We start from the raw sequence: 22702 nt of genomic DNA, 5'->3' as shown, positions 1-22702 counted from the left end.
GGGAGGAAAGAACCAGTATACAGATGGTTCCATGCTGACCAATGCAAATTGTATAAAAATCCAAGATGTTAACCTGACATAATAAAATGCTGCACTTGATGTTTCAGGTTTCCATCGCATCAAGCCATGACACAGCGGAGAAATGATCAAGGCGGGCTCATCTGGTCCTTCCTACTCATGGTATGCTTTGCACTTGCGGACTGCAGCGACACAGCAAGCAGATGTATGGTGCATGACAATGGAACAGCATACCTCCACTACAATGACTACAACGTGACATGCTATGTAAACTCCACATGTTCAAAGACTTCCCTTGGACAAGAACAATGCCACTGCTCTGCAGGACTCATGGAGTTAGTAGTTGTGAGGACATTGAGTGCAGAGGAAGTAAGCCACCTTGTGGTCTCAACCAAATTTGCATAAATACAATTGGGAACTTTAAATGTAATTGTAAGCTGGGGTGGGGAATGAATCGGGAACAAAAGGTGTGAGGAACGGTGTCCAAGGATGTGGCCCATGGAATAATCACTGTTCCTACACATATATAAACAATGTAATGCAAACTACCTGTAAAATTTGAGCATATAGTCAAGAATGCTATTCCAGAAGTATTATTGTAGAACCACACAACCCAGATAATAGCATTTGCTATGGCTATACCCATCTACCATGATAAGGATGTGTACCGTAAAACTTGTAATATGATCAACATAGGTAAACTACACGACACTGACTAAAGTACATAGATACCATGGGATGACAGTACAGGATGGAATAGCAGTGTTAGCAATAGAAAGTTGAGGGTTGCAGTATTGGTAGGAATATGTGTTCAGGTGATGGATTTAACCTAAGTCTAGGTTGTGGGTGGATGAACAGCAGTGATGCACAGTATGTGGACATCAGGTTAATTGGTAACACCTATTGCATTAATGCAATTCACAATAGTTTAACCACAACCAATCTACAGTGCAGAGCACCGAGCAATGCTTTCTGCATTCAGGTGATCTACCCAATGAACATTGGAGGCAGAAAATTGTACTATACCAAGAATAGGATTGACCTTTAGACGACCCTTATGCAGAATTCCTCCAGCCTGAACCTTTTCCTAAAACAGGATTCAAGACCTCCGAGAGGTTGAGCAGCAACTGGAGGTTCAGCTGCTTAAAATGCATGAGCGTGAGAAGGAATTGACAGAGCAGATCAGTAACTATCAGTGGAATGTCGACGCTGAAGGAGAACTACCAGGACATGTACTGGGATGTACTGTTCAACACTAGAAGTCCCAGACTTTTCTAATCGTCCTTTAGCCAAGAGGTTGCGAACTGGCTACTCCCTTGGCCATCATTAGTATCAATTCATATGCAAATGTGGTCATTACCTGAGGAATTTCGCAGGGGAGTGGGTGGGGGTTGAATGGAATGTATGGGAGAGGTGCTAAAAGCAGAGAACTTCCTTTTGTGCTGAACTGGATAAAATCTCACTCCACAGCCTACTACTTCAGTGCCATCAAGAATTCTGTGGTGTACGAACCTCCTCTCCAAAGAAAGAACATGCAGAGAAGACTCACCACTCAGCAGGCCTTGGAAATTCTCCCGAGTGAAGTAAACCCTTGTGACTCGGATGGAGAAGACATAGCACTTCAGCCGGACTCGGAGCCATCTGATCAGTCTTCAGGTTACTCATTTCATATTATTTCCTATTTCATTTCAAACAAGCAAGTGGAAAATGCCAAAAAAGCAGAGCAGAGTGACAGAAATATCTACTCTGCCTTTTTTATATTTTCCCCACTTTGTGCACCTTAGCAGACATTCACTGCCATCTGAAGTGCAAGACATTTTTCTGCTTTAGTTGTATCTTTTTATTTAGGAAGATACTAATAATTCTGAAATATCTATGCATGCATTTGTGATATCGTTTGACTTTCCCACTGCTCACAATTTGAATTTGTTCATACTGCAGATGAGGAGACTGCTTCTCAACCTAAAAAGAGAGCTCGTTTGGGGACTGACCTGACAGACAGCGAAAGATGGCACAGTGTGGCGTGAAGAACAGGTGGGGACGCGTCTCCCTTTCACCCGAATAGAAGCGTACGCCACAGATGGAGAGCCAATGGCTAAGGCCAGAAGAAGTCTCGAGTCACCTTCAGAGCTTCCTGTGTTTCATCACTCTTGACATGCTTCGTAGCATTCAAGAATGGACTATACAACATGCACAGCAAACGGAGCATGCTCATTGGTTCATGGCCCTCCCTGAACTAATGGCATCTATTGCAATTGTCATCTTGCGGGGGCTTAGCAAGGTTCCATCGCTACGTGACTGCTGGTCAGCAACCCTGGGAAACCCACAGATCATTGGAACTATGCCGCGAAACCGCTTCCAAGACATCATGCGACACCTACGCTTTGATGACAGGTCCACCCGCAGTGATCAGGCAAAGACAGATAAGTTCGCTGCAATTTCCAGTGTGTGGGGATCATTTGTCACCAACTGCATCACGTCCTACAACCCTGGTCTACATATCACCGTTGATGAACAGCTTTTCCCGTCAAAGACTCGCTGCCGTTTCCTGCAGTATATTGCAACTAAACCTGATAAGTTTGGGATCAAGTTTTGGGTGGCTTGCGACCTAAAATCCAAGTGCATTTGCAATGTCCTCCCATATCTTGGCAAGGACCCCAGTCGTCCCAGTGGGGAGAGACTGTCTGAAAACGTAGTGATGAGGCTGATGGAACCATTCCTAGACAAGGGCAGAAATGTTACCACAGACAATTTCTTCACATCGCTGTCACTTGCGCAAAAACTGCTTAGCCGGAAAACCACCATCCTCGGCACAGTCAACAAGATTCGCCGGGAAATTCCTCAATCCGCCAGACAAACAGATCGCAGTGAATTCACCGCTCAGGTATGTTGCAGGTCTTTTGTGGTTTTTAGAATCAACACCTCCAAGTGTGTCATTGTGTGTAAGAGTGCTATGAAAACAATTTCTTATTTTTTATTAGGCGTTTTCAACCACTGCTGCCACACTGACGGCATATTCAGCCAAACGGAAGAAGACCGTCTATGTTCTTAGCAGCATGCACAGCGTGGTTCAGAATGATACCACAAAGTGTGGTGTGGATGTGATGGACCAGATGGTGCGGGAGCACACTGTCCGCAGAGGAACACGGCGCTGGCCAGTTGCCGTGTTCTATAATATAATATGATTGACATGGCAGCATTGAATGCACATGTGCTATATCAAGCATGCACCGGGAAGCAGGAAAGATGGGTGGACTTCCTGGTGGAACTTGCACGAGAGTTCCCTAGCTCTCATATGGCTGCGAAGAAGGCAAGAAATGAACAATTGCTTCGGACACAACCCTCCTGGAGCCGACACCTTATCGTGGTGGAGAGGTTTGCGTGTTCCCGTGATCTCAGGAGCTATGTTGTCTGGGGCTTTATGCCCCTGGTAGGGTCACCCAAGGCAAACAGGTCCTGGGTGAGGAACCAGACAAAGTGCGGCTCAGAAGAACCCCTACGAAGAAAACAAGTTTGGAACCACGATTTCCCTTGCCCGGACGCGGGTCACCGGGGCCCCCCCCTGGAGCCAGACCTGGGGGTGGGGCTCGATGGCGAGCGCCTGGTGGCCAGGCGCACACCCATGGGGCCTGGTCGGGCACAGCCCGAACGAGGCAAGTGGGTCCCCCTTCCAATGGGCTCACAACCCATGGGAGGGGCCATAGGGGTCGGGTGCAATGGGATCTGGCAGGGACCTTGGCGGTCCGATCCTCTGCTACAGAAGCTAGCTCTAGGGACATGGAATATCACCTCTGATGGGGAAGGAGCCTGAGCTGGTGCGCGAGGCATCGGACCATGACCTCTCACTGGGGCAGTTCGCAGCCGAGTGTGAAGCGGTTGGGATGAGAATCAGCACCTCTAAAACTCAGACCATGGTTCTCAGCCGGAAAAGGGTAGAATGCTCTCTCCGGGTTGGAGATGGGGTCCTCCCCCAAGTGGAGGAGTTTAAGTATCTCGGGATCTTGTTCGAGTGGGGGAACGATGGAGCGGGAGGTCGACAGGCGGATCGGTGCGGCGGAAGAGAGAGCCGAGCCAAAAGGCGAAGCTCTCAATTTACCAGTCGATCTACATTCCTACCCTCACCTATGGTCATGAGCTATGGGTAGTGACCGAAAGAACGAGATCGCGGGTGCAAGTGGCCGAAATGAGTTTCCTCTGCAGGGTGGCTGGACTCTCCCTTAGAGATAGGGTGAGGAGTTCAGTCATTCGGGAGGGACTCAGAGTAGAGCCGCTGCTCCTCCGCATCGAGAGGAGCCAGATGAGGTGGCTCGGGCATCTGATCCGGATGCCTCCGGGATGCCTCCCTGGGGAGGTGTTCCGGGCATGTCCCACTGGGAGGAGACCCCGGGGAAGACCCAGGACACGCTGGAGAGACTGTCTCCCGGCTGGCCTGGGAACGCCTGGGGGTCCCCCCAGGAGCTAGAAGTGGCCGGGGAGAGGGAAGTCTGGGCTTCCCTGCTGAGACTACCGCCCCCGCGACCCGACCCCGGATAAGCGGAGGAAAATGGATGGATGGACAACCCTCCACACCTAGCCCTGGAAAAAGAGCCATGTGCCAGGTCAAACACCAGTGAACAATCATGCCACTGTGCGATGTGTTCACTGCTACAGATACACATGTGGTAAATGCAGATGGGAGAAGCCATGGCAGTGCCAAGATTGTGAGTGATTACTGAAATGTACTCACTCACTTTATTATTTGTAAATATTTGTACAAATGGTTGGTTTGTTTATTTTGTACCGTTTTTATCAATAAATCTTAATGGAAAAAAACCCATGCGTGTTAATTTCTCCCTAAGATATCAAAAGTGAAACACAAGTGTCCTTGAAGTGGCTCAGCATGGCCCCACCTTGTTTACATAACAAAAACATCTGTTCACAGGTGATTAAGGATATTAGTTAAAAGTCTTCCAGCCCATCGGCTGTCCTGTGGGTTTTATAGGTAGAAAAGCCAAATGGCTGCTCTCTGGGACTGCTAGTGTCAAAGCAGTGATCACTGCAGGTGTCGTGGTGCTGCTGCTGGGTGTGGCCTTTATGGGCTCTCAGATTCCTAAGGGAACAGCGGAAAAGGGATCTTGGATATGTGGAGAGGAAAGTGTGCATGACACAAAGTAGGGTGTAGGTTATGGAAACGGACAACCACACCGCTACGACCTCCCCTATCCACCCCTTGTATGTTGACCACTGATCAGTGTGATGCTGGTACTGTGCTCTGGGTAAACCTCCCACTGCTCTTGCACTGAGGCTCAAGGTTTAAGGGGGGCATTGTGTAAGGAAAAATTCCATCATAGTTATAGAATAGCAGGACAATCCCAGTATACAACCTGGGTGGCTAATCAAGTAGCCACCGGCTTCCAACATCTCTTGAATAGCAATGAGAACCTCAAAGCAGTAAAATCTGAAGCCCAAACACTTAATTAGCGAAGTCCTCTTTAATCAGACAATTCCTCGAGTGTGATGTAGCCTTGCCGCACATATGTGCAAGATTTGTTTACAGCGGCAAGACAGGAAATATTGCACCTACGTCTTAGAAAAACTCCAAGGCATGCTTCTTAATGACCCGATTGGCAAACTTGAATTAGATAAATGGTTGAAAATGAGATACAAGAGGAACTTTGAAATATTCTGAATAACTAACCTCTAATGATGCATACTGGTACTGAATGTGTTGGTTGTATAGGATTCTTTGTAACCTTTCCTTTAAGTAATCCAGACCAGGTATACCCAAATTCGACCATATGCTCCCTGGGAACTGTAGTGAAAGACTAGGTAAGCAAGTGGGACCATGGTGTGGGATGCATGACTCTGAAAGGAACAGAGACCTTATTTACTACTCGTACCAGTTGCCACGAGACTGCACATATCATTTGCACCTCCACCACACTTCAAACAGCCCTTTTCACATAATGACAAAACTCATCAACATACACGCACTACATGGACACGCAGAAGCAGTTTAAGTCTCACCTACACAGTGGTGTGTTAGCAGTGAAATTCTCATTCACCTATGGAGGCCTTACCTGCCCTACAAATCACACTTTCTGCCTGGAGGTAACCGAGGACTTCACCATGGGTCACATCAACATTCTGGGAAGAGTACCATTAGATGGGGAAACATGGTGGGGCGACACCTTTTATGAAGACACTTGAACAATGACCGAAACCATGGATTTAGTTCAGCAGGTCATTCTACAGATTGACTACCACCTCCATCAAGCGCAGGCCTATTTAACAAAGAAAAAAAAAAAAAAAAAAAAAAAAAAAAAACAGTATATCTACTCATGGTGGGACTGGATGTTTCGGATATGTGTTATCACCAGCGGCTTTATCTTCATCGTCACCATACTCCAATTCTGCAACCTCCAACATCACATCCAGATTCTCAAAGCATCTACCAAAAACGCCTTCATCCTTAGCCCTCTCCAGGTACAACGCGTACAGAGGTTGGAGACTTCAGGGACCTAGGAAGTGACCCCTCTGGGACAAAGGGGCCAACTGTAAGGACAAAAAAACTTATAGGCCCCACAGGCCCCAAGTCTGATAAGCCTGCAGCAGTCCATTTCAGAGCCCCAAGATAAGGATCCACTGACCCTGACAAGACTCCACTCAGACTACCCCTTTTAAGGAAGTCAAAGGCCTGCTGGCTCCTGAGACTGGATAAAAATAACTGGAGCAACACAGGAAAGGCAAGACCTTTCACCCCCGGAGTGACCGGAGCCCCACAGTCAATCCACAACAGCTGTCAGCCTCCAGACACACACACCTTTTCCACTATAAAACAGGATAACTCACCACACATGGATGTTAGGGACAAATGCACTCATGTTTGGTTTTAATGGGCATGAGACAGCGAGTATCATATTCTGATTTAAGGCAGTATAACTTTCCCTAAGAGAAATAGAAAATTCAGCTAAACCCACCAAAATCAGAGAGAGCCTCACATGGTAGAACAAAAGAATTACAACCGCCCCCTGAAATGATCTGATTGGCTGGGGACCTGAGAACCAAGGTCAGCAATTCCCCTAAAATTAACCATTGACCAAAATTTGTCAGTCTTCAGAGACATGGCATCACCTGGTTTGGATACTGAAGGGCCACAGAAGAGGTTGGGGGGGCGGGGTCACTCTAAATCGGAGCTTCCACAGAGAACTGAGCGAAAGTCCATCTGTAGTCAGATACTTCCTGCAGAACTTTGTGCACTCTCAGCTGAGGATTTCTATCCTGATTAGGACGAAAGTGGTAAATACCATCTTGCAGCCTCTGGGTTAAATCCCCTTCGTCCGGGGCCCAAACTCAATTGCCCAGGTTGAGTTATGGTGGATACCATAATGACACCTTTGGAGTTCGCACAAGCTCAGTTACGGGCTGACGTAACCTGAGGTCAAAACTAGCTGATGAAAAAGGTACTGGTCTACCCACTGAGGAACGTACAAACCATGTTCCTAGGCACCGGGCATAGTCCCTGAGATGTTCACAAGGTAGATACCGGGTAGCATCAGTGGAGTCCCTGAGACGAGCCCAAAGTGAGCCATGTACAAACTACCGCTATGAAAGGTGCGCCTTCACTGCCACTGAGGTTGACAAGTTATGATATGGGTTGCCCCCGGCTGTGCCCCTGAGGTGGATGTATGTGTAGTTTGGGTAAACGTGCGCTTAATCTCTGAGGCACCCACAAGCTCAGTGTTGGCTGATACCGAGCCTTTGGGTAATTACATAGGTCGAGGGACCCGAATTAGAGGCTGACATTGCCACCATTTAAGACAATTTCCATACCTCCAAGACAAACCCTGTGGAGCAGGACCCCGCATTGCCCTATCGGCCGAGGCGATTCTGGCGGACTCCTCCGTCAGGGGTAAAGAGTTGGTAATATAAAGGAGAATCCCAAAGTAATCCGAACAACGTAAACATGACAATATACTGAAATAAGGTCTTGAGTAAAATGGAGTCAGATGTGTCTAAAAGGATATTTTATATATTAAAAAGTGTAAGTAATTTCCTGGAGCGCTCGGAAGGACCAACATGCATTCATAGCCTTCGGCTGCGCCATTGGATTCTGCTATTGGGCCAGTGGGCAGCTCCCTATGCAAGCTACAGTGGGCATGCTTGGGTCAGGGTGGCCAAAACACAAGAGGTGGTCTTTATACTGTTGGGGGAGATTGTAAGATTGTGTTATTGGCCAACTGCTTTTAATGCATCATAAGCTGGAAGAATTTAATACATGGGTTTAGTTTACGTGAACTATTTAAAAAAATGTATTACACAAAAGGTGCGCCCTGCTATGTTTACTAGAAATCATAATGAACCACAAATGGGCGGAGAAAAAAAAAAAAAAAAAAAAATCCATCTCCTCCTCGGGCAACCCATCTACAACTGTTTGAATTACTTCTGTCACATGCATGAGAAGTAAGAGTACTTTAAATACACTTTTGTTTGCATTAGTTGCGTTAATATCACCCCACATGACTAACAGTTGTTTTGTTGTATGTACAACCTCCCAAACATTACACACCAGATGGGCATTTGAAACTGCCACCAAGCACATCAGATGTGGACAAATCCTTGGTAGCAGACTATCTACCCCACAGCACATCCACTGCTGAGAGACACTATAGGATGAGTCTAGAAATGTGATCCGAGCACATATGCTGCCCAGTCAGATCGCTGATGAATCAGAGCAAAATAAAGTCTTGTCATTTGCTGAACAATTAAGTTGAATCAGTCACTAAAATTTGTCCACATATTGTATAATATAAAATAAGTTGTATACATTTGTTTTTAGTTCTGGGCCAGATGAGCAAGTAGTTCAAACCTCTGGTTACACAATTTCAAAGATGGATGAGTGGGCTGCCTATGACTTGTATGTCAAGTTGCTCCATGAGCTTTGATGGAAGCCGTCTAGGGAAGTCAGCAGGCCCTGAGCTTGTGGGGGGGGAAAAAAATAAATAAATAAATAAATCACCCATAGATGACTATGTGCTATGAAGCTGGCGCAGTGAGTAGAAGCTGCTTCAGGGTGACCCACTTGTACTTACGATGGAACACCATACAAGCCCTGCTCCTTTTTGGCAGCATGAAATACTAAGCACCACTCCACTGTGTCCAGGGGATTTGCTGAAACCTCAGTAGACAAGTTACTGGAACAACTCTACTGAAAATTGTAAGTTTACATAATGTGTTTTTACAATTCATGCAAGGCTTACAATAGTCATTTTCAGTGATGAGAAATGGGCAGGTAGGATGGAAAGTATATGGACCAAAACTGGTCCATTTAAAATAAAAATATAAAAAAATTTAAAAAAATCCACAGCCTCAGGGATCATTTAGTTTCAAATATAAATCCGGAGAGTGATGTTTGAGATGTTTTAGCACTCCGACTCCAGGATTGCCGGTGCTATGAAGTATCACTATAAGCATTTGCTTGCTCCCCATCTTCCAAAAATTTAAGAAAATCACATGCAGAAGCCTTAGCACTTAAATTCCAGCAGTCGTACATATCCAGTCCTAGAATCAGTCAGAACGACCTTATAACCGCATTTAGTAGGCTTGTCCTTCATGTACTGCTTTATTTAAAATAAAAGCCTTGGTGGTCATTCATCAACTACCAGATCTGAGTTGGGTTAAAAGTGTGGAACATGTCTTTATATAACGGTTTGGTTTTCCAGAGAAAAGTTAGATTTCTGATTACAACTGGTCATCAAGTCCATGTGGGGGGTAAGATGAAGATTCTCCAAAACCCATCCCTGGATATCACCATTCACAGAAACGGCACATCGAACCCAGGATTCATCTGTATTTTGAGATGAGTAATCCATGAACATCGCCCTGCATTACACTGCCTTCAGCAATGTCCTCCAGAAAGACTTGAGCTTATAGTACCTTCCTTCAACATTACCCTTCTTATGCAACCACTCAGTTTAGTGGTTAGCTTGTTATAAACAGAGTGGAATAGTTTAACATATTTTGCACTTTTCAATAGCAGCCTTAGAGATCTGCTTGTAACCTGCCTTAGATACATGCTTCTCAATAATCATATCCCTGACTTGCTAAGAACGCTCTTTAGGCTTCCTTTTGAAACTTCTTTTGTGGAAAGCCAACATATTATGATTTGACCTTGCAGAGAAGGCTTTTATCCCTTGTTAATTGAAAGCAGGTGGCTCACTAATTGCTGACACAAGTGGAGTGCATCAACAAATTGTGTGACTTGCTGAGGTAATATGTGGTCAAATTTGAGATTGAAATTACAAAGAGTATGAATACTTTTTAAAAGCAAAAATATTCTTTTGATAGTGCTCAAAACTTTGGAGATCAGTGGGGAAAACAAATGTAATTAATTTCAAATTCTTAATCTAATATAGCATAATGTGAAAAAAGTGTTTGGTGCTAAATTCTTTTTCACACCATTGTATTTGTATTATACATATGGTTTTTTGGGGGATTTTGAAACAGATACAGTGATAGCAAAAAAAGGGGGCAGTTTTGACAATGGTTTCACATCTACTTCAGCTGGGTACATCCACAGCTCCTGAGCTCCAAGAGGAATTGGCTGACTACTGATTACCTGGGAGGAAATGAGCAATTCTTCATCTCCACCATAGGAAAGTCCATATACAGTATGCCTCTAGTGACCTCAACCAGCTGCAGCAAAAGTAAGACAATCATCATGATTCAGTTACCATATAATATGTTATAGATATATGTTATCAAGTGTTATATGAGATGCATTAATAAATTTCATGTTCATTTTGAATTTTAGGTACAAGTAGATCCAATGACCAGCCAGACTGCCCAATGCATCATTGAGACACCCAGCAAGATCATGTCGGATCAGAAAAAGTCTTTGGTGGCTGATTATCTCAAGCATTCCACTGTGATGGCTGACAAGCACTACCAGATGTAGCAGTAGCAGAATGTGGTGTTGGCCAGTAAGCTGCTGAGCAAGCTGACAAGTGGACTCAAGGTAGACATGCTTTATGTTTGTCAACACACTTAAAAATCAATGCACAACCAAAGCCCTCACCACTGAAAATTATTTTTTAAGGTTTTTATCTTAGTGCCAAGAGGGAACCAGCCATTCTGCCCGTGGCACTGCACCAGATACTGCCTCGGGGATCCAACCAGCAGATATATGTCCAATACTCATTTGGCCAGCTTCTTCAGACCCACCCGTAGATCCTGGATTGGGACGTGCCAGACAGGACTGCACACTCACAGATATTAGGCTAGTTTCAATGACAGCTATATGAGGGCTGGCTAAAGGCCCAGTTGAGGATGCATGTGCAGCATGTCCTCTATGAGTATTGTTTTTACCACCAATGACATTTTTACTGAGAAACATCCATCTGTCCATCCATTTTCCAAACCGCTTATCCTACTGGGTCGCGGGGGGCCTGGAGCCTATCCCGGAAGCAATGGGTACGAGGCAGGGAACAACCCAGGATGGGGGGCCAGCCATTAATAATGCGAATAGCGAGCTTCAGGTGAGGGCGGCACTATATGCCCCCAATGCAGGTAAAACAAAGAAAGGTGTACTTTTTTGCCGATATCACCTAATTTTAAAAACTTTAATACTTCTGACAATTGACGTTTTGAAAAGAAGACTATGGATTATGGATTTAGACAGCGTTTTTTCATCCATCCATCCATTCATCCATCATCTCCCGCTTAATCCGGGGTCGGGTCGCGGGGGCAGCAGCCTCAGCAGGGAGACCCAGACTTCCCTCTCCCCGGCCACTTCGTCCAGCTCCTCTGGGGGGATCCCGAGGCGTTCCCAGGCCAGCCGAGAGACATAGTCTCTCCAGCGTGTCCTGGGTCTTCCCCGGGGTCTCCTCCCAGTGGGACATGCCCGGAATACCTCCCCAGGGAGGCGTCCCGGAGGCATCCTGATCAGATGCCCGAGCCACCTCATCTGGCTCCTCTCGATGCGGAGGAGCAGCGGCTCTACTCTGAGTCCCTCCCGAATGACTGAGCTCCTCACCCTATCTCTAATGGAGAGCCCAGCCACCCTGCGGAGGAAACTCATTTCGGCCGCTTGTACCCGCGATCTCGTTCTTTCGGTCACTACCCAAAGCTCATGACCATAGGTGAGGGTAGGAACGTAGATCGACTGGTAAATCGAGAGCTTCGCCTTTTGGCTCAGCTCTCTCTTCACCATGACAGACTGATGCAGCGCCCGCATGACTGCTGACGCCGCACCGATCCGCCTGTCGATCTCCCGCTCCATCGTTCCCCCACTCGTGAACAAGATCCCGAGATACTTAAACTCCTCCACTTTTTCCTCCAGCGTTTTTTCATGTTTCTACAATACGATTTCAGCGAGTTATGAATTGAATTACACGGAAAAGATACGCGACATCGCCGATGATGCCATCGACTCCAGAGGGTTAACTAACAAAACAATTTACTTTGTTCTTGACCGCACACTTTGACCTGGGGCACCGTGGGCTCCTGTCTGCCGACACTCGGATCAGGAAGCAGGGCTAGAAGAGCAACGTTCCCAGTTCGGCCAGTGTCATCAAAGACTGGTCATCCCGTGGGCTTCCAATCGTCATCATGCAGAAATAGAAAGGACTGGTGGTGACAGACATTGCAGGGAAGGGCAAGGGAGTCTGTCAGGCAGCAGTTTCAGGCTGGTGAGGTAGCCTGTGAATCCCATGGGCAGGTAGTTATGACACTCAATCCCATTAAGATGACTCAAAAACTATTTGGCAGATCTTTTTCTAACTATGCAGAGATTTTATGCCTCTGAAACTTATTCAGTTTTGTGCCATTCACACCTGGGCACACCCCCCCCCCTTTTTATGTCGCATTGGGGGCGTGTAGTGCCACCCTCACCCGAAGATCACTATTTGCATTATTAATAGCCACATTTCCGCGTATTTAAATTGCATTTGCATGGTAAATATTGGTAATTAAATAAATTCAAATTCATTTTCTCATTCAAAGTAATAGGCCTAATAGGATTTTTTAAATTCATGTAACGCTGTTGTCACGATCGCAGGCTGACGAAGCGGCGATCGTGCGTGCAGGCGGGCAAGGACAGGCAGACAAGCAGAATTCGGGGCAAAGTACGGGGGTTTATTCGGGCTTCGGGGAGCCGAGAACATTGGACGCAGACTGACATCAGGAAACATCAATGACAGACCAGGAAAACTGGGGAGACCAGGACTTAAATGCACAAGACTGATTGAAAGCAAACGGACACAGCTGGGTACAATCCGGGAAACACACGTGGGTAGGCAGGGGGCATGGCACACAGGAGGAGCCGACGAGCAGGGCATGACAGAACCCCCCCCCAAAGGCGCGCTTCACCGGGAGCGCCAGGGAGGAGGCGACAGACGGGACACGGGAACCGGGACCTGGAGCAAAAAAAACAGAACCATCAACGAGAGACAGGAAACAGGACCGAGGCACAAAACACAGCCAGGGACAAGACAAAGGACAAAACCTGACAGAGGGTCAGGAAAGCAGAGAGACAGACCAGGAAGGGAGACACAGTGGGAACAGGAGGAACAAAGGGGCCAGGAGTGCAAGGCGGGTACACCGGGGCACAAGGAACAGAGACGGGCGGAACGAAAGGGCGAGCAGAAAACGAAGCGGCAGAGACAGGCGGGACAAAGGCAGGGGCGTAGGGAGACAAGGAGGGGGAACAAAGGGGAGCTCGAGGGAGCCCAAGCGGGCGACGGGAGGCAGCCAGAGGGGCCGCAGGCGGCCGGGAGGCCGGAGCCGGAGGGGACCTTGGAGGGGCAGAGGAGACAGGGCGAGGGACCCACGGAGGGGCCAGGGAGGGAGCAGGAGGGAGCACCAGGGAAGGGGACGAGGGAGCTGGAAGGGGCCAGGGCGAAGGCAAGGCGAGGGGGGGAGCCGCCGCAGGTGGCGACGTCCTCCGACGGGCCGAAGGTAGAGGCCCCGCAGGCGACCGAGGAGCCGCCGTCGGGGAACCCCCAGGCGACCGACCAGACACCGGAGGGGGGAGCGAGGCAGGGCGACGAGGCATCGGAGGGGGACCCGCAGGCGACAGCCGACCCGGAGGGCCAGGACCCGCAGGCGCCAACCGAGCCCCAGCGCAGGCGAGGCAGGGCGAGCCAGGGGGCAGGGCGGGCGGGACCCCAGCCCTGCGTCTGTGTCCCCTTCCCCTGCGGGACACAGACAGGCCGACCCTAGGTCGGGGTCGACGCTGCTGGGGCGAGGGACAAGGGGTCACAAGTTCCGTCCCCGAGGGGTCCCATTCCAGCTCCTCCACCTCCATAGAGGGAGGAGCTGCGGTGGAGTCTTCGCGGACCTCCTCGGGAACCGGGGCCAAGGGACTTGGAGCGGGAGTAGGAACGGGGCCAGGAAGTAAAGTCACTCGGGGCGCCTCTGGGGCTGCTGCAGGCGGAGGGGGCGCCTCTGGGGCTGCTGCAGGCGGAGGGGGCGCCTCTGGGGCTGCTGCAGGGCGGTCAGGGACTGGAGCGCGGTCAGGGACTGGAGCGCGGTCAGGGACTGGAGCGGAAGTCTGGGGGGGCGCCTGCCCTGGAGCTGCAGGTGGCTGCAGTGGGGGCGCCTGCCCTGGAGCTGCAGGTGGCTGCAGTGGGGGCGCCTGCCCTGGAGCTGCAGGTGGCTGCAGTGGGGGCGCCTGCCCTGGAGCTGCAGCAGGCGAAGGGGGCAGCGAAGGCGGCTGCGCGGGAGCGGGGTCCGCCGGCAATGGCGGCTGCACGGGAGCGGGGTCCGCCGGCAATGGCGGCTGCACGGGAGCGGGGTCCGCCGGCAATGGCGGCAGCGAAGGCGGCTGCGCAGGCAGCGGCGGCAGCGAAGGCGGCTGCGCAGGCAGCGGCGGCAGCGAAGGCGGCGGCGGCCGCACGGGAGCGGGGTCCGCCGGCAGCAACGGAGGGAGGTCCTCCGTACTGGCGATCGCCGGTCTCTTCCTCCTCCTCCGGCGCCTGGTGGTGGCGGGAGGTGGCGTTATGTCCGCAAAGACGGACGGCGGAAGAAAGGCTTCCGGCTCCGGGTAGAGGAAGGGCTCCTCGTCCTCGTCCTCACTCGAGAGCCAGTACTTCCACACGGGATCGGGGTCGCGTGTGGTCAGCTTCCGGGCTGGAGGTAGGGCGGGTACCTCCCTCTCGTCCTCCGTCGGAAGCCAAAGCCTGGAGAGCGAGCAGGCGCCGAGATAGATCGGCTCTTCTGGGAGCCTCTTCCTCCCTCTCCGCTTCTTTTTGTGGTCTGTCATTCTGTCACGATCGCAGGCTGACGAAGTGGCGATCGTGCGTGCAGGCGGGCAAGGACAGGCAGACAAGCAGAATTCGGGGCAAAGTACGGGGGTTTATTCGGGCTTCGGGGAGCCGGGAACATTGGACGCAGACTGACATCAGGAAACATCAATGACAGACCAGGAAAACTGGGGAGACCAGGACTTAAATGCACAAGACTGATTGAAAGCAAACGGACACAGCTGGGTACAATCCGGGAAACACACGTGGGTAGGCAGGGGGCGTGGCACACAGGAGGAGCCGACGAGCAGGGCATGACAACTGTCAGCGAAATTAAATTTTATAGTGAGAAAGACGCAGCAACAGCATCAACAGAAAAAAATGAGGAATTTAAAACTGCCAGGGAAACCCCGGCAGGGAAACATGGACCCAGAAATGCGGGACAAAGCGATCTTTATTAGATCGAACAGGCTTTCCAAGGGCAAGGCGAGGAAAATGGTTGTGGTCAGAAGGTAGGGTCAGAAGCCGGGGCAGTCAGTCCGACAGGCAGGCACGGGACATGGAGACGAGGGGAAGGGGAGACGAGAGGCCCTGGGGCTGGTAGGGAAGGAAGGACGGAAAGTTCAGGAATGAAGGCTAGTCTGGGAAAGGAAGGCAGGCAGGGTAAGGAGCACACAAAAGGCAGATGGAAGTGGTAAGGAACGCGGGAATGACACAGGACAAGTATGCACTTGGTATTGCAATAGAACATTGGAAAATACTTTGCAACCCTTATTGCGTGTGCCTTCATTTTGTATTATCTCGTATTAAGCCTAATTAGTTGCATCCGCTGGTCCATGCCCGAGGGCCGTCCACGCCGGCAGGGCTGACCCCAAGGCCGCGGCCCCAGTTTGGAGGCGTGAGCCAGGTGGAACTTGGCCTTGAGGGAAGTGTCCTTGACATCCCGGGCTGGGATCCAGGAGTGCTCCTCGGGGTTACCGCCCACCCAATCGACCAAGTACTGGAGGGTGTCTGCTCGGAGTCAGGAGTCCAGGATGGCATGAACCCGGTCGGCATGAGAGTCCTCGACCACTGGGGGCGATGGAATCTCGAGGGGTCCTTCCTGGAGGCATAGCAGGCTGTAGCGGACAGGCTTTAACAGGGAAACATAAAAGGTTGGGCAGATCCGGTACACTTTTGGCAGCTGGAGCCTTACCACCATGGTCCCGATCCTCTGCAAGACCCAGAATGGCCCGATGTATCTGGCTGTGAGCTTACAGCATCCTGGGAGCTTGAGGTTCTTGGTAGATAACCAGACCTGCTGCCCGACCCGATAAGGGGGGCTGTCCCGCTGGTGCTTGTTGGCTTGGATCTTCGTTCTTTGGGCCTGTGTGCACAACGCCTGCTGAATCCAATGCCAGGTCTGTCTGCTGTCTTGGTACCAGGTCTCCACCTTCGGCCCATCCCCCGCAGGAGAGTCCCAGGGAAAGAGGGGCAGCTGGAACCACAGAACACACTGGAATGGGGAGACGGATGTACTGGGACTCATCCGGGAGTTGAGGGCGTATTCTACCCAGATCAGATGGGATGCCCAACTAGCAGGGTTTCCACGGCCAATGAGCCGAAGGGTGACCTCCTGATTCATCCGCTTGGCTAGGCTATTTGACTGTGGGTGATACGCTGAAGGCTGAGTGAGATGTTGAGCTTGTGGCAGAAGGATCGAAAGACCTGGGAGGCGAATTGGGGCCCGTGCTCCGAAACAATGTCCTCTGGGATGCCGTAGTATTGCAATAACCGCTGGATCAGGAGATCCGTGAGCTCGGAAGTGGAAGGGAGATCCTGTCCACGATGGTGATTTTACCAGGGATGGAATAGTCCCGCCGGTGCTTGGTGGGCTGACTTCAGCTGGGCGCACTCCTGGCAGGACTCGACGTAGGTGGTTACTTCTCTTCTCAACTTCGGTCACCAGTATCGCCGGGCGACCAAACATAGACTGGCGAGCAACACGGGAGAGAGTCTTCCCCACAGCAAGGCCACTCCCTCAAGGAGACTGATAGCGCAATCGCACTCCCTGTGAGGTGGCAGCTGGAAAGCTTTAGTTTTGCTGAACACGTCCTCGAAATCCTTGTATTTGGGCGGAATAGGGCTCCCCTTCTCCGGCTCAGGGCTCTCAATCCTGGTGGCCATGCAGGGGATAGACATGCAGGAAGTGAGACAACTGGAAGACCAGAAAATCAGCTCACCGGTTCTCCAGTCGATCTGCGAGTTGTGCTGTTGGAGCCAGGTTAATCCGAAAATCAGTGGGTCCTTAGCCTTCGGGAGCATGTACACTTGTAGGCTCTCCACATGTAACACGCCCATCTGCAGTGAGATGGGGATGGTGCGGTGCCGGATGGTCCCCTCTTGCATCCGTTCGCCGGTTACCCCGAAGACGGATAAGGGGTACTGAAGTTCCTGCACAGAAATGCCCAGCTGGCGTGCTAGGGAGAGATCAATAAAACTGCCCGCCGCTCCGCTATCGATCAGCGCTCTGGTAGCAATCTGCTTGCCCCCGCTTTTCATTACCACAGGTATGGTTATTTGAGCGTGCGTGGCAGCACGAAAAGAAGAGACACCCACTGGTGTTGGAGTACGCTGTCTCCACTGGGTCCATAGATGAGAAGAGATCACCCGGAGGCGTGGATGAGTTGTCAAATAACCTTTATTCCAGCAGATCAGTCTGGGAACTCTGCAACGCACCGTAACCCCCACAGAGTTCAACTTCCTTGTTGTTCATTGTTTGTCTTGTACCCCTTCTACAAGCAGCCCCCACCCCTGTCCGTACTTTTCCACTTTCTGGCAATTTTGGTTTATCTGGTGCAACATGTTGTTCTGTACGTTCCTAGTTATTGCCTAACGACTGTCACCCCAGCCTGCATCAATAGATTAACTTTGGTGTGCACAGAGCATCCCTATATGTCCTACATGTTCCCCTGCAGATATCGCTCTCCACAATTCCCCCTTTTGATCTCTGAAAAGAGATCACCTGTGCATTTTGGGAAATTGTGACTCTCCCTTTTGATCTCTGCCAGGAGATCATTACTTATGGTGGAAGTCTTCCTCACCGATCCCCTCTTCCCCATTTGTAATATAATCACATGTAATATAACTCCACCCAAAGTCCCCCTTTTTATCTTAGTCATCTCCATCCTGGTCTCGGTGGAATGATGTCGGATGAGGCCTTCTGCTTCTTCTGCCGGACAGGGGTGGACTACCCTGCCGATCTTCTCAGGTCAGGGGATTATTCTGCCCCTTTGTGGAGACCTGAGTTGGTTCTAGTTCCTCCGAACCACAACTCTGTGCTCTCCCGGTGAGCTCCTCCTGGATCTCAGCGACGGATCTGCCTGGCTCCTGTGTCAGAGAAGGTGACAGCCGGGATCTGGGTCTCCACCCAGTCCTCAGTTTTGGACCATGGGGCCGAGATCTTTGGCCTGATGTCTGGGGTGCAGGGCAAGTGAAATGTGGGGAACCGCCTCCTGACCCATCCTGTACCAAGGCTGCTGCTCGAGAGTGAGGATGGTAGCTGAGGCCACCCCCTCGGAGCCCATATAGATGTTTTGGGAAGCAACTTGCCATTTATGGCCTTCCAGCTGCTCCGAAAAAAGCTCATCTTACCACTCAGTGCTATCCCTATCATAGAACAGAGTCACATGAGGTGGATCGGGCGGAGGGACATAGGGCTCGAGGAGTGAGATCCAGGGCCTCCACATCGAGTAGGCCCCGAGGATGCCCGCGTAGCCAGGCTCCAGTAGGCCCCAGTAGATGTCTGCTGCATGGGGTCGCACCGGCCGCATGAGCCACTGACCGCTGCCCTGGTATTGAGTCCCGCACTGCAGCCGGGTGCCTTCCAGCAGTGTCACCACCTGGCCATCCATGCTACACAGTTTGGAGGCCCCCAGCTTCACCAGGATGTCTCTCCCCAACAGGTTGACTGGGACTGTGGGCGAGACCATGAACGGATGCAGGAAAGTCTGTTTTCCAATCAAAACATTCACTGGTTTCTTCACTGGCAGTTTCTGTTCCTCCCCGGAGAAGCTCACCACGGTCACTGTGGAGGTGGACACCTGATTGTCCTTCGGAACCATGTTCAGAATGGAGTATGTGGCTCCAGTGTCCACCAGAAATGGCACTGGTACGAGGTGCCTCCCCCTGGCTGTCCTCTCTGCGGAGTGCCCCTTCCCCAACCTCGGCCCCCCGATCCCCGACCACCTCGTCCTCTTCCCCAATTGGGTACCCACCCACTGTTTTGGCAGGGTGGAGCGGGGTACGTTCCTCCCCACTGGCCTGGTGTGGGTTGTGGGGGTGGGCCCCCTGTGGTTGCCTCTGCCACCATCTGCTTCCCAGCCCCCCTCTTTTTATTCTCATTGGCCTTCTGCCTAGCCTCCCCGACCTGCAACTTCAGCAATTGGGTTTGGAGCTCTTTAATGTCACTCTCCTCCTTCCCTGCATCGTTCTTGGCCCGCTGTAGGTGGTGTATCACATGCCTATCCTACACGTGGGAGTCCGCACCCAGTAAGTCTGGGTTGTCCAGGATCGCAGCCCACACACCCTCTGGAACCCCCTCCATTACAGCTAGCTGGAACCATTCGAACTATCCGTACTTTTCCACTTTCTGGCAATTTTGCCTTATCTGGTGCAACCTGTTGTTCTGTATGTTCCTAGTTATTGCGTCAACTCTATATCATTTGCCTAGCGACTGTCACCGTAGGCTACGTCAATAGATTAACTTTGGTACGCACAGAGCCTCCGTATATGTCCCTGGTGCCTTGCAGATATCGCTCTCCACACTCCGCAGATTCCACCACAAGCATAAAGCCAGAAGAAAAAGAAGTGAAAGAATTGGAGACCTGAAGATGTGCCGACGATCTTCCTGGGGGCCGTCTCCATCTCCGCTGCTTCTTCCCCTGCCGAGTATCAGAAGGCACCCCTCTCAATCCTGGACCCGGTGGTGTTTGCTCCATGCATCACCGCAACCGCTTCACAGCAGCTGCCTGCCGCTTTGTTGCCTGGGTCAACTTCTTACCCCTTGCTGGGAAGTCTCCTAGCACTAAAAGGGGTCAAGTTGGTATGGGATGCCAACCTGCGAGTCCCAAAGACCCTTAAAGGGGCAATGCCGGCTGCCAGGATGCAAACCCCAGCTCCATGCCGGCAGCCGGGATGCAAACCCCAGTTCCACCCCCCGTGGTTCCTGTGATGGCAGTTCCTGCTCTGCCTGTCCCTGAGGCTCTTGCTCCGCTGCCCGAGGTTCCTGCCATCCGGCTGCGCCCGCGGAGGTTCCTGTACTGACGGATAATGCTCCGCCCCCTGCTATTCCTGTGACTCATACCTCTATTCCTGTGACTCATGCCCCTGTTCTGGTGACTCCTGCTCTACCCCCCTGAAGTCCACTCTGGGATTGCCCTGACCTCCCCGATGAACCCCTCTGGGGAGTCACCCCAACATGGTCGATAAGGTCTCCCAGAGCAGACGGGCACACCTGCGTTGGGGACGTGTCCTGCCCGCCCAGCCCCCTGGCTCGCCCTCAGCCCTTGTGGCTGTGGCTCAGTGGTCGGCTGAGGGTCCTCTGGCTCTGCGCTCGCCTGCGGGTCCCCCTCCAACGCCTCGTTGGTCACCTGCAGCCCTGGCTCCGAAGCCTCGTCGGTCGCCTGCGGTTACCCCGCTTCGACTCGTCAGTTGCCTGATGGTCCCCCCACTACTTGTTGATTGGCTGTGCCTTTGCTGGTTGCAGCTGTGCTGTTGCCTGGCGTGGCTTCCCCTCCCTCCTCGCCTTCGCGGGGGCCCCCTTCAACTTCTTCCTCACCTCCGTCGTCTGTCCCTCCGCCTGCCTCCTCAGCCCCTGCAAGGTCCCCTCCTGCTCCTGCCTCGCCTTTGCCGAGGGTCCCTCTGGCTTCGGGCTTGAAGTCGCTGGCTGCCCCTTGCGGCTTCCACCTCTCACCCGCTGGGGTTCCCTCGGGTTCTCCGTTGTCCCCTGTCCTCTACATTCCGGCTTCCTATGTTTGTTCCTTGTCCCTCTTTCTCCCATAATCCTGGATTGCCCCCTTGGATTTGTCAGTGCCCAGTTTCCGTAATAAACCTGTTTGCTCCCACATTTCAGAGTCTGCCTCCTTCCTTCTTGCCTGGTGTCACAGAATACTTCGCCGTGGTGAGATGGACCTCGCAGAGCCACCACCTACAACAACAAATGGATCAGCTCACTACGCTGGTATCTCAACTCCTGGAGAGTCAAGCAACCTGATCGCAACTACCGGATTCTCCACCATAAGAGTCCGCTCCAGTTCCAGTTACCATGCCTGAGAAATATGATGGCCACCCAGACCACTGCAAAGCTTTCCTCATACAGTGTGGTTTGTACATGGAGGAACACCTTTGTCGAGGAGACAGCACGAGTGTGTTTCATCATCTTGCTGCTTACTGGTAGAGCACGCGATTGGGTAACGGCTCTGTGGTCTGACGACAGTCCACTCCTGTATCCCGTCCCTGACTTCCAAGCAGCATATAAAGAAATCTTCGACCGGCCTGCCGTGGGACGCAGACTAGGGGAACGACTGGTGGACCTCCAACAAGGGTCCTGGACAGTAGTGGAGTTCCCTAGAATTCAGTACCATTGCTGAAAGGTTGTGTTGGCCGGAAGATTGTCTGCAGATCCTTTATCAGAATGCACTTAACTCAGAGATACAGGGTGAACTCATGTCCCGGGCATCATCACTATCTTTCAAGGACTATATTGGACTGTCAGTCATGCTGGATAATAGCCTTAGGGAACGCCGTCACCGGCGGACCCGTTTGAATGTGATGCCTACTGCTACCACAGAGGAGTGCCCTGAACCAATGCAGCTCGGATGATCCCCTCTCACCACAACAGAGAGGAGACGGCAAAGGCTGTGCTTTTGCTGTGGAGAGTTCAGACATACCCTCTGTTCCTGCCCTGTTTGTCCGTCTCGCCTCAAACCCTCCAAGAAGGTAGGCACATCTGTGTTTTTGCGAGTCTCACAGGCTCAATTTACCATACTGATTGAATTAACTTTCGCTGGTGAACAACTTTCTATGCTGGCTCTGATAGACTTGGGGGCTGCCAGGAACTGTATGTATTAGGCTCTAGCTCAGAGGTTGCATATTCCATTACAAACTCTCTCTACCCCCATTGCAGTGCTGGGGGTCAGTGGGGAACCACTGCCAGGGGGAAAAGTCACCCCCAGTCACCCTGCGAGTCGGTGATCTCCATGTTGAGAGGTTCACTTTTTTTGGTTCTCCCTAGTATTAAAGATCCTGTAATCCTGGGCTTTCCATGACTACAGGAACATGACCCCTGCATTCACTGGTCCTCAGGCAAGCTTGTTGCCTGGTCTCCTCGATGCTATTCCTGATGTGTTGCTGTATCCTGTTATGCTTCTTTGGTCAAAAGCCCAGACCCAGAGGACCAGTTGGTCATCCCTGAGGAGTATGCA

At 51.2% G+C, this 22702-nt stretch overlaps 1 pseudogene; it reads left to right on the top strand.

Annotated features, from left to right (window-relative positions):
- Positions 1–2359: 2359 nt before the first annotated feature.
- Positions 2360–10954, top strand: LOC125720833 (uncharacterized; annotated as a pseudogene).
- Positions 10955–22702: the final 11748 nt, after the last annotated feature.

The sequence above is a fragment of the Brienomyrus brachyistius genome, unplaced genomic scaffold (assembly GCF_023856365.1).
Source record: "Brienomyrus brachyistius isolate T26 unplaced genomic scaffold, BBRACH_0.4 scaffold27, whole genome shotgun sequence".
In the NCBI taxonomy this organism is placed as follows: Eukaryota; Metazoa; Chordata; class Actinopteri; order Osteoglossiformes; family Mormyridae; genus Brienomyrus; species Brienomyrus brachyistius.
The sequence above is the reverse complement of the archived record's forward strand: the minus strand, read 5'-3'. Positions and strand labels throughout refer to the sequence as shown.